The sequence below is a fragment of the Pavona decussata genome, unplaced genomic scaffold, assembly GCF_977016875.1.
Source record: "Pavona decussata unplaced genomic scaffold, jaPavDecu1.1 SCAFFOLD_155, whole genome shotgun sequence".
Taxonomy (NCBI): Eukaryota; Metazoa; Cnidaria; class Anthozoa; order Scleractinia; family Agariciidae; genus Pavona; species Pavona decussata.
Window position 1 is genome coordinate 1,481,497 of NW_028145567.1, and position 14,204 is coordinate 1,495,700.

The following is a 14,204-nucleotide window of genomic DNA, read 5'->3' on the forward strand; positions in this document are numbered from 1 at the left end:
AATGTGTCAAAAGATACATTTCCGGTCTACAATTTGACAAAATGATTGATGACAAGACAGCTAAATACCTCAAAGAAAACTCTCCTAAACCAGGACGCTTCTACACCATTCCTAAATTGCACAAACAAGGTCATCCTGGTCGCCCCATCGTCTCCAGCAACAGTCATCCCGCAGAACGTATTTCTCAGTTCGTCGACTTTCATCTTCAACCACTCAGTGGTACCAAACTCATTTCTTACATAAAAGACACCACCCACTTTCTCAACAAACTTAACATCATCGGTCCACTACCTCATGGTATTTTACTCGTTACCCTTGATGTATCTTCACTTTTTACCAACATACCTCACAAAGACGGAATCCAAGCCTGTAGCGATTTTCTGGACAGACGAGTCAATCCCACTATCCAGACAACCAGACTCTGTGATCTCATTCGCATGATCCTCACCAACAATACTTTCACTTTCAACGGACAGCACTACAGACAAATCAAAGGAACAGCGATGGGAACGAAAATGGCTCCATCCTACCCCAATCTTTTCATGGGGAAATTTGAAGAAAACGCCTTAGCATCTGCTACGCATTCTCGCCTCATTTGGTGGCGTTACATCGATGACATTTTTCTCCTTTGGACACAAGGCGAAGATCAATTGAATAGCTTTATCACATACTTAAACAACCTACATCCTACTATCAAATTCAGGAGTTCCTTCTCTTACAGCGAAATCCCCTTTCTTGATGTTAACGTAATGCTCATCGACGGCAGATTGAAAACTGACTTGTATGTTAAGCCTACAGACAAACATCAGTATCTCCTTAAATCATCTTGCCACCCATCTCATACCAAACAATCAATTCCGTTCAGCATGGCCTTACGACTTAAAAGAATTTGTTCCACGGACGAGTTCTTCAACAAACGTTCCGACGCACTCACGACACATTTAATCAAGAGAGGATATACACACCGTTTTATTAAAGAAGAAATAGAGAAAGTTCGTCAAATTTCCCGCAGCAAAACCCTCGAAACATCTTTGAAAAATGAATCTAACAGGATCCCATTTGTAGTAACGTTCAATCCAGCCCTTCCTAACATACGTCGAATCATTTTCACTGAACAATTTAAACATTCTTCGTTCTTCACAGCGATGCAAAGCAGCATTCCCTTCTCCTCCTCTCATATCGTTTCGCCGATGCAACAACCTATGTGACATACTAGTCAAGGCCAAACACCGTAGACCACCTCCCAAGACACCGGGAGCTTTCTGTTGTAACAGAAATAAGTGCAAAACGTGTCCCTTTATTACGGAGGGAACCGCATCAGTTTTACACCTTTTTCTCTACAAACGAACACAGATCCATACGACATCACATCACGTGCTCATCTTCTCATATACATGATACAGTGCTCCAAATGCAAGGTACAATACATAGGAGAGACTAAACGACATCTAAGCGACAGATTTGGCGAACACAGACGCGCAATCGAAAAAGCCCTTCAACAACGTCACATCGATCAACCTACCGCCGTTTCAGATCACTTCACTCTTCCTGGCCATTCAATCAAAAACATACAACTCATTCCCCTAGAACTCATTAACTCTAACAGAGACAGCATTCGGAAAGCCAGAGAAGCATTTCTAATTTCCAAGGGCAAGACTCTTGAACCCTATGGAATAAGCAGACGCGATGAAACTTAATCTGTCTACTGTACACGTTTCAGCTTTCTTTATTTATCAACCAATCACATCTCAACTTTTCATTTGTATCGTCTTTAAATATTGTAACCGTGTATTTCCAATTTTTACCTAGCTTTTTGCCGCCCCTGAAGAAGGTAAGTATTGTCTAACCGAAATATTGGGCAATAAAATAATTTTATTGCCCAATATTTCCGATCAGCCTTGCATTTCATTTTACGTTTTATTCAACATTGCTGATCCTGATCTACACAAAGATCCGGCTTCACTTTGCTGCTCAGTTTGTACAAGTGGTCCCTGCACTATTCAAGAGTTACAATATAATAGCATGTCGAAGGATTAATTGTGTTACTGGGTACGATATAATACCATCGCTGTTTCGATATAACATCCTACCGGGTACGACCTAGTACCGTACTGGTAGACTCATAGTATCACCGAATACAAAGCAATACGGTACGATCCAATCACATTTTTCTCCAATAGTCCCCTCCATAGATTCTTCCGGGCCAATGTGATGCGACCGCTCCGTTTAATGGTGTTCGTCTTGATCGTGAGGGGGAATTCTCCAATATACTGAATGGAGGTTTTATCACGGAGCATTCTGACATGTTCTGAGCCGTACTTAATAAGAATAGTTTTTGATATGCTAGCCGGGACATTTGATTAGGTTTATCGGCTCGGATTAACTGCAAGATTTCAGGTAGCGCTAAATAAATGTCATTTATGAAGACACAAGATCTGTGTATTTCTATACTCGAGATTTCGCTTATGCTCTTGCATCTCGCTGCAGGAAGATTGCAGGATGTTTGTTTATCACGGTTCATTGTTATCTTTCGCATGGCGTGTATGGCTCGATGTATGGGCTCACGCAATTTTTCTTTTCCTTTCATAAAATACGTAAGAAACCGTAGAATTAACTATTAAGCGATAAAATTATATTATTTAACAAATAGAGAAATAAAGAGCAAGTTCAAAAGAAGAAAAACCCATGTTTTCTTGTTATTGCACCATCGTGCAATCAATAGCCTTGTTGTCGCACCACTTTAGTATGGAAATGTCAAAACGCAACTAGATGCTTTCTATAGCACAGCTACATTCCTCAGGTATTTCCTGTTAAATCCTTTGCATAGCGCCTAAAGTTTCCAATTCATGAATTTTTCAGGAACGATGTTTTATGAAAATTATTTTACATCGGATTTCCATACAAACACTGTTATTTCAAGACGTGTTTGCCTACTCGTCAAAATGGCGTCGAAAACCGTGATAAAGCCTATTCTTGGTTTTTGGATGCGGGCAAGTTCTCACTGTAGCTCCAGCGATTCGTAAACGAGCACAGTCTCTCGTACTGATGTTTTAGGCCTTTAATGGTTTGATTTGTCTCTCAAAACCGTCGGAACTAAAGATTAAAAGGTTTACAAATTTCTCAAGTGTTACGAGATTACGCTAATGAAAAATAATTGCTACGCTAAACGACCCTAAAAAAGGTATATGCAAATGGCTAAAACAACTAAATGAAAAACGCTAAGTACAGTCACATTGAGTGCGTTAATATGAATGAAAGTTCAAAACGATACAAAGCAACAAACTTAAGTTAAAAGCGTGGCTAAGAACGCTATTCAGTTAAAATTCGAATTGCTGGAACGATTGTTTCTGACTTTTCTTGGTGAACTTTCTTGCACTTTAAACTTAAACTTGACCTGAACTTAACTTCTTGTGATCTTGCTTGCGACTTGTGACAAAAAAACTAAAAACAGTTTGACTTTGCTTGATTTGCTCTGTTGCGTGCGCTGTCGTGATCGCCAAGAGCGCGCGATTCGTAAAATAAATTACCGGCTTTTCTTAAACAAATAACAACTGGATAAAACAAAGCATTGCAAACAAATGTCATGACTCTCGCGGTTTCGTGCGGTATCTACACGAAAAGCACAACATCACTAAGTTTTAATGTATGCCTTCACAAGCTTCAAGTTTAACAGTGTAATATCAAAGGAGCTACATCACTAATACAGAAAAAAACGTATAAGCAAAATCAGTACCCAAAGAAGTAACAAAATATGCCCAGAAGAACGAACAAAAAAGCAAGGATGGCAATAACTTTGAACATTAATTCCTGCCGCATTTTTGCTAGCCTTTCCAACGAATCAGTCAATCCTGAATTTTGCCAGGGAAACTCTTGATCCGGAATTTCACACCCAAGGAAATCGCATAAAGGTTTCCAGCCTTCTTTTACGTTAAACACCAATAGCTTCTTCCTTGGAATCATGGCTTGAACCCGTTCGTTGTGCTCTCGATATTTCTTCTTGAATAAAACGCTCGATTCTGGACTCAAGCTGCCGAATGCAGCACCATCCAAGGCATCTATCAATGTGTAAAATTTACGGCGCAAACCCCCACCTGATGAGCATCTTAGCCATAAATCCGCTGCCGTTGAGATTCTGGTCCAAGTCGAGATGCCTCACAAAACTCTTTAGCCAGACATCCTCGTTGTCTCGAACGGTTAAAATAACCCTTGCATCAGGGAAAGCCTCAGAGATTTCTTGATACCAAAATGCTGGTGGAAGGTCGGTGACTGCATCAACATCGCCGTACATTGAAGCGAAGTCAGGCAACTTGCCTCTTAAGTAAATATCCAGCCATTCATCGCCATGAATCGTACTGTGCTCTGGCCAGTCATACACAGTAAATCCAAGCACTCGCAAAGCTCTGGCCATGGACGTCGTTCCTGTTTTGCTCAGTCCTGCACAGATAATTTTCATGTTCTTTTCCTTTGCAGTCCCAATAAAACAAAAATCTCCCAACAAGGCTACGCACTAACTCCCTCAGAGAGTTTTACTTGAGGGTAATTACAATTGCAGATAAGATGGTCTCCAAGGGGGTTCTCAGTAATCTAATCTGCTATCCGGCGACAAAATGTTTTACCTCTGATCCCTTAATCCCGAGGGCTTTCATCAGCTACTACTGGGAAACACTGACCTAAGTATTTAGCAGCTAATCTAAGCGGTGAAACGAATTGTGATGCTCCTACACACAAAGGAAAATTAATTATTTAGTCATACACAGTAAATCCAAGTTCTCGCAAAGCTCTGGCCATGGACGTGGTTCCAGTTTTGCTCAGTCCTGCACAGATAATTTTCATGTTCTTTTCCTTTGCAGTTCCAACAAAACAAAAATCTCCCAACAAGGCTACGCCACTAACTCACTCAGAGAGTTTTACTTGAGGGTAATTACAATTCCTGATAAGATGGTCTCCAAGGGGGTTCTCAGTAATCTAATCTGCTATCCGGCGACAAAATGTTTTACTTAATTCCTTAATCCCGAAGGCTTTCATCAGCTACTACTGGGAAACACTGACCTAAGTATTTAGCAGCTAATCTAAGCGAAATGAATTGTGATGCTCCTACACACAAAGGAAAATTAATTATTTTCAAAGGATTAATCCAATCCTTTTTCTGGCTACTGTACGACCATCCCGGGGGGGGGGGGGGGTACTCCCCTATATAAGGTATATAGGTATGTGCCGCCCCAAAGGGTATGGTGTTTGAGCCGTTTTGGTCTTAAAACGGGTATAGATTTTGACAATGACGGTCTGAAATCGGGTCGGGTTTTTGGGGCCGGGAACATTTACGAAAGCTTACCAACATATTTTTCTTCTAAGTACGTAACTGGAACGACTAACGGATAGCGCGAAAAAGAAATAGATAAACTATGTCATTCCAGCTTACTTTTACTCCTTGCGTCAACTTCCGTTCGGCACTGATGCATAATTATCAGGTCTGAAAACGGGTATGAATTTTAGAGGTCAGGTCTGAAAACGGGTGTGGAGAATGGCATGTTTAGGTCTGAAATAGGGTCGGGATTTGAAGACCCGGGCGGCACACTCCTACCAAGAATTCCGAGGAGTACCCCCCCCCCCCCCCACCCCCGGGACGACCATCAGTAATTAGCGGCGGAAAACAGTCCTTCAAACAAAGCAGCTCGTACGCCCCGGTAAGAAGTTCAGTTTTAATTCAAACGGTAAGTGTCAGTTGACCGCTGCCGTATAGGTTCTTCTCGGTTTTGTTGCTTGGTTTCTTGCATAAAAGGCAATGGTCATGAAGCATAACAAACTTCTTTGTTATATATTTTTGTTAGCATTTTTGACCTTGACCGTGCACAAACCACAATAGAATTTGAAATGTGTTCGAACTGACCAATAGAAGCGTTCCTGTTAAGATATTAAACTGTAGTGTGGACATTAAAACAAAGGATTGTGCAAGGTCGCGGTTCTTCCAACATAAATTGCAGCACCATTGTTTCATGGCAAGGTTTCATAACCAGTCCCTCAAATAATTAACTATGGTTTCTGGTTGCTTATCTTTCCTTCAGTATATATCCCTAACAATTTTGTCAAAAAGAATTCAATTTACGATTATGGCGGGATAATATATGCCGAATGTTTTTCCAGCCGGTGGTTACCTTTTTCTTTCTTACTACACCATAACATACCATACCATACCATAACTTTTATTTATACACGATGAGTTTCAAAGCGATAGCTTGTGGCATGTGTGGGGTCGTGTTACAACTTAAGGACGGCGCCTATTAATACCGAAGTATTTTTGTGCGGTTTATTACAATGCGGGAAAAGCAGATCTTAGCAAGGCCTATTGGAATCCAAAAAGAATATTGGGGGTAACCACGCATTTTTCAGAGATAATTAAACATTAGTATCTCTAGAAAACGCCAAAATACAAAGCAATGTATGGGATTTTTTCCTAAATTGAAGCGTAATTATCTCTGAAAAATGCATGGTTATCCCCAAATTTCTTTTGAGATACCAAAAGCATTTGCTAAGTTCTGCTTCCTCCGTATAGTTTTAAACCGCGCAAAAATATTCCTGTGTTAGTAGGCACTACCTATTGGAAACCCGAGTATCTCACGATGCGCAGAACGTGTGCACAGTAACAATAGTAGGCACCGTCCTTAAAAACTGCGATTCTAATACTAAAGTAATTTGTTTTCTCTTACTGCTCAAAGGAAATAGAAGACGTCTGTGGGAAGGCTACCTGTGATATGCTGAAATATTTAGCCTCCAAACAAGCCCTTAACGGCCAAACCCAAGCACTGGTCTTGAAGTCTGTAACATAGATCATTTCGGAGTTTGTATCATTGATTTTTTTTTCTGTAGCTTGTTCTCTCCCTCCCACCACGTGACCACTCACCTGAGTGAGCACGATATTCGGGGGACGAGTCGCTCGTGCGCACTTAACGCCCCTAGAATATCGTCCTCGCTCAGTTGTTTGCGTTATTCCCCTTTCCGGATTCTCGGGCAAAAGAGAGATTGCTTGCAGTCAAAAGAAGTGCTAGATAGGCTTCATTGGCGCCCTCTCATTCATTGTTTTTCAGCGGTGTTATCGATCATTCTGAAAAGCGAAATGCAGTATTACCGTTGCTAATTAATGCTTCTTTAACTGGTGCTATTCTGGCTGAAATCGATTTTTCAGATGTGTTTAGTTGATGGCTCAAGCCATCTAGGAGATTTTTGGTTTCAATAAATCAGCTTTAATCAAAACCCAATTCTGTTATAGAAGCGAATACTGAGTTCTCCCGAATCGGGAAGACGCTTTGAAGGTCAGCTGTATAGAGTCCCAAGCATATCTACCGTGGGAATCATTTTTTAAAGTGTGAAATATTTATTCAAATAATCGACACATTCTAGGATTTGTAAAATACGTATGTGGTCTAGCTTAAACTTTAAATGAACCGTAACTTACAAGACCTGCAGTATGACGATCACAACAAACAATATATTAAGTAACGCAACTAAAAATTTCCCAATCGGCTAGAACCACAAAACAAACACTACTCAACTTCATAAACTGTTTGCTAAAAAATGCGTTAAGGCGTTCTAGTGATATAGTACTGTTATGACTAGTAATAGGGAAAAGAATCACCTGGAAAGTGACCAAACGTAAGTATGGAAGCTGTCTCAAGTTTATATCTTTACTTACAGGAGAAAGAAATCACTTCGATTCCTTAAAAAAATTGACCAGCTCGGATCTCATGAAGCTGGTTAAGTACTGCCTGCACCAGTATCCTACAGGGTGAACCCAGTTCAAACATGAATTTTTTTCAGGCTTTCTTTTCACAACCCTTTAAGACAGTCTTAAGTTGCTTACATGGCTAAAAGTGTAGTTAAGTAATGTGCTTAATTTTCTCGAGTTCTAATTTTCGAAAAGAAAAGATTGCGCTAAATTTATTACCATATCATATAACAGAACAATAAGAATTTTCAGTTTAAAATGTTCTGAGTTAACTGGGCCTTGTGGTGAACTGTTCAGAATTAACACCCTGTAATTATAACCCCGTCTGTCCTTGAAAAAATCTTTCCGGTGTAGCACTCTTCCTCTGATTCACCATGATTTTCTATAATAATAAATACCTTTATTTATTACCTTTGGCGATAAGAATTACGGTAATATTACAGTAAAAAAGAAATTCATAACACGACATTTACAATATATACAGTCAAAATATGTCAAGTTAATTAAGTTAAGTTAGCTTCAGCTTGTAATAAAACCTCTTTAGCACAGTCAGATCAAAGTTTCCATTTGTAGGCTCCTTGTAGTTCAAATTGAACTAGACCTTTGTATCTTTCCAGTATTTCCTAGACTGTTCACAGTCCCCTATTTTTCCGTTGGATTTTCGAGACTCGTACGCTTCGATCAAACTTCCGCCATGTTGGTTTAATGGCGAAAGCAACCTGGAGAGAGTGTCGACTAAACTACCGAAGGGAGCGAGAGTGGGGAGGCGACGGAAAAATAGGGATTTTTCTCTATTTTTCTCGCTCCTCCTCCCCCACTCAAAGTACCCTAACAAGGGCCCCCCTTGGTAGTTCAGACACTCTCCCCAGGTTGCGCTCGTCTTTACAAACTGATGGCGGGAGTTTGATCGAAGCGTACGAGTCTCGAAAATCCCACGGAAAAATAGGGAACTGTGAACAGTCTAAGTATTTCCTTATTCTTTGTGACAAATGCCCCCTACTCAGCGTTTATGAAAACAAAACACTAAAAAGATGGTGATCGAAGTTGTCGTGTTAACGAGGTGGTCGTAACGCGGGGTTCCATTGTATTCACTATCATCTTATCACCTCCACGGGTATGTTACGAATTCACAAAATGACCAGCTCCCAGTTGGCTTGATAGCTAAGTTGGTATAGCATCGCACCCAGTATATCGCCCAGGTCATGGGATCGAATACTGTTCAAGTCTGAATTTTTTTCAGGCTTACTTTTCGCAGATTCTTTAACTAGCTGGGTACATATATAACTGCAAAAGTCCCTGACCGAAAAAGGGAAGAGGAAAAATTGTTAAGGAAGCTCATTTGTTGAGGCAGCCCCGAAAATCAAATAATTAGCCGTATAGAAATGTGAGAACTTAATTGTCTGGTCATTTTAACTCCTTATTCCACTCTGGTAAAAATTACTTCAACGCGTTGCGCAACTTACGATCCTGCAAAGAAAGCCCCGTGTGTTTTTGTGGTTTCTACAGCGAGACAATTAAGCATTTTCTTCTTGAATGTCCACTTTATTCTGCCCCTAGAATTAATCTGCTCTCCTCTGCTGCTCGCATATTTGCTGACAGGTGGTTTTCCATGTCTAAAGCACAAAAAGTGTCAGTTTTTCTGTTTGGATCACAGTTACTTTCTCCTAAGCAAAACAATGATCTATTTTTTCATGTCCAGTCTTTTATATCTGAATCAAAGAGATTTTATTGAACGGTACCTAGATGTGTATTTTCCACCTGTTAGCATTGCTTAATGCTGCTTTTTGTTAATTTTGCTGTGCTTTGACTAATTATTATTTAATGTTAATTTTTCAATTCAATGTTATTTCGAAGTGAGCCCTCTCGATGAGTTTTTTTTTTCACTTAGGGCAAACTTCGACAATAAAATATGTTTAAAAAAAAAAAATTACGATCCTCAGTAGAGATCATTCTCTCTTCAGTTCGCTCAATAGCTCATTCGTATCTCTTCGCATCGCTTTTCTCTTCCTACGTCCTTTCCATCCGTGCTTTCAATTCTAGGGCCAGGGAATTGCGGCATCTGCCTCAGTCGTCCAATAATGTGAAATCGTTTAGCAGCTGATATTTTTATGAAGCTTATGTAATTAAATATATATTTTCGACTGTCATTTTAGGATTCAGTTGTTATTTCCTTTCGGTAGTTTTGACAGATATTTTCCAGATCATTTGACATTTTACAGTTCCATGATCTTCATTGAAAAGAAACAAAGAATGAATATAACATTGTTATAATGAAACGTGATTGAATTAGAAATTAAAGAGGAAGTGTCACAGGATTTTTTTACTTCTTTTGTTTAAAATGATGAAATAAGACCTCGCTACAAAACAATTATCGCAATGAAAGAAAAGAAATAAACTCAATTCTTGAAAGAAACAACTCGTGTCCTGGAGTAGCGCATTTTGGAAACAAAAATGCGAGAATTTGAAAAACGTTAGCCTCGAATTTTTCAAGTTTCAATCCATTCTACCTACTCCGTCTTTGGCCAGAGGCATTAATCGACAGCGGTTTTATTACACTGGGGTGAAAATTTATAACAAAACTAGACAACCATTTTTTTTGTTCTGTTGACAGACAAACATTTTTGGGTTTTGAAATGACAGCAAATTCGCGTGATACTTTCCCTTTAACTTTAATCGATTTCATTTTCTCTCTCAACAAAGAAAGATTTTCGCTTTTTTACGAAAAAAGATAAAGGAGAGAGCTTGCCGGGACGATTACCATCTCGTACTTCTTTTAAAATTATGAAACTGGTCCGAGAGTCACCGCTAAAACTTTTTTGATTTCTTGGTAAAAAGGCATGGATCGTTAAATGCACGTATGTTGACTGATTTCAATTTGATTCCTTAGCTAAAATAGCAGTTCATTGATCTGATGAGACATGGGAAGGATCCTGAATAAATTGGTTTGACTTAAACTTTCTCCAAGCGCGCGTGAGAGGTTACATATAGTCTATATACAGTCAACTGTCGCCTTGCGGACACCTCGCTATTATGGACGCCCCGATGATACGGACAGCAACTAAATCCCCGGCAAAAACAAATTAAAGACGTTTGACTGAAATAAATTCCTGCTATTACGGACTCTCGCTATCAAGGACACCGGCTAACTCGCGGTCCCGAGGGTGGCCGCAATAAAGGGATCAAGTTGACTGTATTCAGTTTGCTGTTTGATCTCTTCTATGATTATTGTCTCTGATGAGATCTTAGGGTGGTGGGCTGGATTCGGTAGTGACAGTTCCTGAAAGATTTGACAGGTACCCCCTAAGGTGTCCGTGGATCTGTTCGCGACTTTGATTTCTACTGATGCCAAGTGATTGAAAAAGACTGAGAAGACACCATGAATATGAGCAAAATTTTAAGTATATTAAAATTTATTTGAATCCTTCTTTAATGATTCAGTTAGATTGGCTTTATAGAACATCAAGCCAGAAGAATGAATCGACAAGCTACCTAATTAGAGTCTAATTAAATTCTGAATTTCTCTAATTCTCCGTTTAAACGACAAAAGTTTTTAATAATATAATAAACCTTTGTTCAAATATCCCACGCATGACATATTGTAAAGGGACGACCATGAGGTTAACCCTATGTAATGGTCCCTAACTAAATTTATAAACCAAAAAATCTACAATATAGACGCAATTATCGTTTTGTACTATGTTACAACAAGAGAGGATTCATCCTCCCTTGGTTACAATTAAAATTTCCAACTTCTCCAGAAGCAGCTGCAATAGATCCTGGAAAGAAGAGCAAAAATTCTCAGGTCAATTTTTGTCACAAATTTAGTACAGGAGTTAGTTAAACCGTGTTACATTACAGTAACTCAGGAACCTTCGCCAGTTTCATAGCTTATCAAATTTTCTGTTTCTCCCTTATGGGACTATTTTGAGACTTAAAGCATTAAGTTGCTAGAAGTTAAGTATTTATCTCACAGTATTTAGCTGGTCCAATCAAGCAAGCACGCCGAGATTACCTAAAATGCGTTGACCCTTGTCTATAAATGCATTCACGGAACAGAGCCAACATACCTGCTGACAGAATTTTAGTACGCTCACCAAATTCACGCCACTGAATTACGCCAGGCATCAAACGCTAATATTCCACTAGTTACAGTGTCCCTAGTATCCCATTAATCATAGTGTCTCTATGTTTTTTTATCGGTGTGTTATTTTGTAATGATTTTCTGTTTATTTTTTCTGTTATTTATTATTCAACCAGGACTCCCTTCAAACTAGCTACTCTGAACCAGATGTTCCTGTATAAATAAATAAATAAATAAATAAATAAATAAATAAATGAAATAAATAAAAAATATTTTACCGTCTGATCTAGTCCAGATATTTTCATCTAAAGCCCCTTTTTTCTAAAGTCTCTAAAGATTTATTCTAACCATTTCGCTCTCCTACTCAAAATGCCACTTGGTTGCGGAACCATTCGATTCTGGCACGGCATGCAGATTTTTCGTACTGCTGCTCCGATCGATGACTCTCGTATGTGCGTTCTAGTATCATGTGTTGCGTGCTTTTATCAATGTACCATTTCGATAAGTGGATACAGTTGATTGACATGTTTTATTGGCATATTATATTCAGTTCACGGTATGTTTTCAAACTGTTGAATCGTTGCTGTAAGTGATATTTATGTGTAAACACGATCTGAGTATTTCATAGAGAAGGCATTATGTAAAACTACTTCGTCTCCTGTTACGATACATGCACATTTCTTTAAAATAGTTTTCGTATTTCAAGAATCATTTCGGGCACGTTGAATATGCACTTTTAAAACAACGACAGACAATATCGGTATCGGAAGGGCGTGTGCGAGCAAATAACTTCGCATGTCACTTATCAGATCTGGCACGCGAGGAAGGAGCAAAGTCTGCCATCACTCAGAAGGAACTCTGAGATTGTTTTGTTCGTAGGTCTATGGCGACAAAGAGGGTTTCTAGTTCTACAATTTTTCAACCAAATGAAGAAAACTCTAAACGGGTTTTCAGAATGTCTAATGCAGTGAAAAGCCTCGCTACAAGTGACCTCAGCTCAAAGACACGGATGGACCAGAGGGAGTAGCTGCGACTGCGATTCATCTCATGGTTCCTAAATATCACGTAGTCAGCTGTTTGAACCAAGTAGCGGTGGTGAAGACGATAATCCTGATGAAAACATTGCCGGAAGCGTGAATTCTAACGGATTTTTTAAAAAAAACTGGAGTAGAGTGGAGGTGTCAGCCCAGCTTTTTAGGTGAAGCTACAATTACAATGCAACAAGCGCGGTGCAACGAAGCTCTTGGGTGCTTCTGACGAGAGATCTTCCCATCCCACTTCTCCTGGTAAGTCAAAATAAGCATCGTATAAACCAGCTTGACACAGAATCTGCTTGCACCATGGAAATGTTGAGAGTTTCCCTTTTTTAAATCGTTTTAATGGATTATGTGGTTCAATACTATAGATCATGGGCAGAAATGCGTATCTTACCTCTACCCACATTACTCTGAAACCTTTGTATTGTCCTTGAACTTATATAAAAAATCAATTTTTCTAACGAATCATGTATCCGGCATTAGTTTGCCGAGTAATATTCAATGAATCGCACATTTGTAGTTAAGAGTCGCTTCGGTGAACAGTTTAGAAACCAGTTGAATAAGCACCGTCTAGTTTGCCTACGGTCCAAATTTGTGACCAGGCTACAACTTCGGACGTTTTATTGGGCGCTACCTCAACTAAATTGAAAATAACTAAGTTATTGCTTCGGAAAATGTTTAACGGTTTTCCGTTAGTCAGAAAGGTTCGTGGAGGAATGACTGATGGAAGCCTTGCCTTCTAACAATGGTACAGTCTGGACTGATACCGTTTCATAGGGCTGTATTCAATAACAAGCTCAGCAATAAGACCAACAACTATCTATCTAAAGGAAGCATACAAGAAAATTAGAAAAATTAAGTACAAAAATACTGGATTTTGCGCACTAAGTAGCCTAGAGAAACTGATAAAACGTTTAAAGCAAGTTGCTCAGTGACAGCAACTGAAATTGAAAAATGTAAACAACGCTAATAACCAACTAGGGTGGTTATATTCACAAGGTCAAACTTAGGCTATGGCATAAGTAACATGCTGAAGACACTCATGTTTGTTCGTAAAGCTGTCCATTAAAGGTGGAGACAAGTACAACAAAGAGACAAAGAAGAAGCTTGTACCTTCTCGGTATTGCTTGCAGTAAACTTTTTTTTGTAGACTTTTTAGCTATTCAGAGTGTACAGAATGAAATCGACTTAATTCCGTGATTTTTGTTGTTGTTTTTGTTAGTCTTTTCTTCTTTTTTGTCTTTCCTTTTTCCATTTTTTTTCCAATGGTAAGTTGTCTCAGCAGTAACTATTCCATCAGCCCAAAAACAAACTAATAACTGAGACCGGAGACAAATGTGATATATTTTAAGACCACATGTTATGT

The 14,204-nt window shown here is 39.1% G+C and overlaps 1 pseudogene; it reads right to left on the minus strand.

Moving 5' to 3' along the window:
- Positions 1-3,726: 3,726 nt before the first annotated feature.
- On the minus strand, positions 3,727-4,506 carry LOC146465781 (uncharacterized; annotated as a pseudogene).
- Between the last annotated feature and the right edge of the window lie 9,698 nt (positions 4,507-14,204).